We start from the raw sequence: 3221 nt of genomic DNA, 5'->3' as shown, positions 1-3221 counted from the left end.
TGTTCAAGTATGTTTATAGCAGCATTATTTGTAATAGCCAGAACCCGGAAACAACCTAGAAGCCCCTCAATGGAAGAATGGATTCAGAAAGTGTGTCACATCTACACATTAGAGTACTACTCAGCGGTAAAAAAAAAAAAAAAAAAAAAACAAAAAAAAAAACCGACATCTTGAATTTTGCATGCAAATGGATGGAAATAGAAAACACTATCCTGAGAATACCCAGACCCAAAAATATGAATATGGTATGTACTCACTCATTAGTGGATTTTAGCCATAAAAAGGGACATTGAGCCTATAGTTCACGATCCTAGAGAAGCTAAGTAATAAGGTGAACCGAAAGAAAAACATGTATAGATCCTCCTGGAAATTGGAAGTAGACAAGATCGCTAGGAAAAAGTTGGGAGCATGCGGATCCGGGTGATGTGGGGGGAAGGGGAGAGGGGGAGAGAGAAGGGAGAAGGGGAGGGTTTGGGTAGAGCTTGGGGGAATGGAATGGTTGAGATGGAGGAAGGATGGATATGGGAGCAGGGAAGGAGATATCTTAATTGAGGGAGCCATTTTGGGGTTGGCAAGAGGCTTGGCTCTGGAGGGATTCCGAGGATTCCATGGGGATGACACCAGCTAGGACCCTGGGCAGTGAAGGAGAGGGTGCCTGAACTGGCCTTGTCCCGTAGTTAGACTGATGGCTATCTTGAATATCACCATAGAACCTTCGTCAGGCGACAGAAGGAGATAGAGACAGAGTCCCACATCAGAGCAATGGACTGAAATCTCAAGGTTCAGTTGAAGAGCAGAAGGAGGGAGAAGATGACCAAGAAAGTCAGGACCACGAGGGGTTGGTCCACCCACTGAGACAGTGTACTTGAGCAAATGGGAGCTCAACAAAGCCAGCTGGACTGGGAGTGAACCAGCATGGGATCAAACTGGACCCTCTGAATGTGGCTGACAATTGGGGCTGACTGAGAAGCCAATGATAATGGCACTGGGATTTGCCTTTACTTTATGTCCTGGCTTTTGGGGATCCTATTCTATTTGGATGCACATCTTCCTAAGCCTGGATAGAGGGAGGAGGGCCTTGGACTTCCCACAGGGCAGGGTACCCTGCCCTCTCTTAGGACTGGAGGGGGATGGGGATGGGAAGAGGGAGTGAAAATTTTGATTGGTATTATTTATAAAGTAATTTTAAAAAGAAAGTTGTTACTAGGAAATAATGAAAAAAAAGAAAATAGGTATTGGCTTTTAGAAATTATTCGTTAGGAAATTAGGTACTGTGTTAATGAGAAAACATAGAGAATTTGAAATTTGGAGTTTTTTGCCTGAAAGCCAGAGCATTTTTGGTAACTGTCAAAATCTAGGTTGGTACTCCACTCCAGCCTTTTTTCCCCTTGGTTCCTGTACTTAACATGCACCAGACCCTGACTCTGGAACAGCACATCCCTTCTCAAAGCATGTTTTAAATTCAGTAAGTACTTTACCCCTAATTGATACCCTTGTTGGAAAGCAATTCTCCTGTTTTTTTGTTTTTTGGGGCTTTTTTTGGAGTGTGGTGGGGTTGTTTTTGTTTTTGCTGTTGTTGTTGGGGCTGGCTCACTTGCTGCCTGACTTCTCTGACTTCCTGTTGATGGAAGATAGGGATCTGTCTCTACACAGGGAAACCAGCGACAAGGCTGTTAGCCCAAGGCTGTGAGCAGCCATCGACTATTTGGAAACTGGGGCTAATTCAAAATGATTCGTCTCTGATCCTGCAACACTCCATCCAGCTCTCCTCAAGCAAGCAAGTTCACCAAGCAAATGTGGCAAAGAGGATGCCTGTGATGTCACCCCTGGGTGCCGATTGGAGGCGTGGTCTATGCAGATGAGGGTCGCACAGGGCCTGTCCAGTCCACACCATCTGAGGAAACAAGATGGATTTCCAGAGCCACTTGGAAGGGTTCGCTGGTCTGCGGGGTACAGAGAGTCGAAGGAATGGGGTGCGCGTCCAATAAGGTCCTGGAGTATGCACGGCGAAGACACCCTGTGTTCAGAGCGCATGGCCGGTTGTGCTGAGTCTGGGCTGCAGGACAGCAAAGCATACTTACCTGGCAGGGGAGATACCATGATCATGCAGGTGGTTTTCCCAGGGTGTGTGCGGTTTTTTGTTTTGTTTTGTTTCTTCTTTTATCTCTCTCTTTTCTTCACTTGTCTACCTGTGGTCAATCTTGCCAAGCAAACTGAAGACCTCGGCCTCATAAATAATATCTTTAGGAAGTTAGTCCCTGGATTAATGAGAACATTTCTTCAACTCTGGAGTTTTTGATTTTTGTCCAGAAGCACTTGTAGGAAACTATGTCACAAATATTGGTTTGATACTCCAGATTTTCCTTTATTCGTTTCTGCAGTTAACCCAAGCTCTCCTAGGGCTCCACCGGTCTCCCCGGTGTGGTGCTTAGCCCCCAATCCCACGCCCAGGCCAACCTCGGCCCGCGTCTGTCCCTCTCCACTCCGGGTCAAGTTCTTCCATCTCCATCCAGTCCGGACTCCCTGAGCACTGGCATCTCACTCGCCACACGTGTCCCGCTGAGGCTCCAGCACACACCTGGGGTGACGAGCCCCATGCGCGTCCATGCTCAGGGTCTGCAAAAAACCTGACCCTAATGCTCACCTGGGCTCCTTAACTGAGTCCTGATGGGCGCACCGAAAGCGACTCCACCAGCATGGAGCCCTAGGCGGCCCCATCTCCCAGGTGGCAGCAGGGACCCAGCGTCATGGAGGCGCCGGGTTCATAACGTTCGCGTGAGATCTGGAAGCGGTCATGTGCCGCAGGGAGCCCGGCAGATTGGCTTCTAGGCCTCCTGTTCAGGATGCTCGGCTGCGACATGGTGAATATCTCAGGTGTGGCCGCCACGGTGACACCTGGCTCACCAAGGAGATGCAGCTGTGTCTTGTCAAAGTCTCTGTGACTCAATGCGTTACTGCGTTATGCTGTTAACCGAGAGGTTGGTGGTTCGAGCCCACTCAGGGACTACAATATTTAGGCTTTTAACAACTTTCTAAATTTACAGTCCCTTGTGTGTTGACTTGGCAATGGAAACACTCCTACTTACTTCTCTGAAATACCGGAAGCCCACTAAATAAGAAAACAAAAGCCCTATGTACTTAAGGTACCTAAGGCCTTACCTTTCTGTCACACGCTATTTATAGCCTGTCCTGTGGCAGAGAAAACAATAAAGCCAATTTTA

The 3221-nt window shown here is 47.8% G+C and overlaps 1 pseudogene; it reads left to right on the top strand.

Annotated features, from left to right (window-relative positions):
• The first annotated feature begins 2073 nt into the window (after positions 1 to 2073).
• LOC119801546 lies at positions 2074 to 2261 on the top strand (annotated as a pseudogene).
• Positions 2262 to 3221: the final 960 nt, after the last annotated feature.

This window comes from Arvicola amphibius, chromosome 14, assembly GCF_903992535.2.
Source record: "Arvicola amphibius chromosome 14, mArvAmp1.2, whole genome shotgun sequence".
NCBI lineage: Eukaryota > Metazoa > Chordata > Mammalia > Rodentia > Cricetidae > Arvicola > Arvicola amphibius.
The sequence above is the reverse complement of the archived record's forward strand: the minus strand, read 5'-3'. Positions and strand labels throughout refer to the sequence as shown.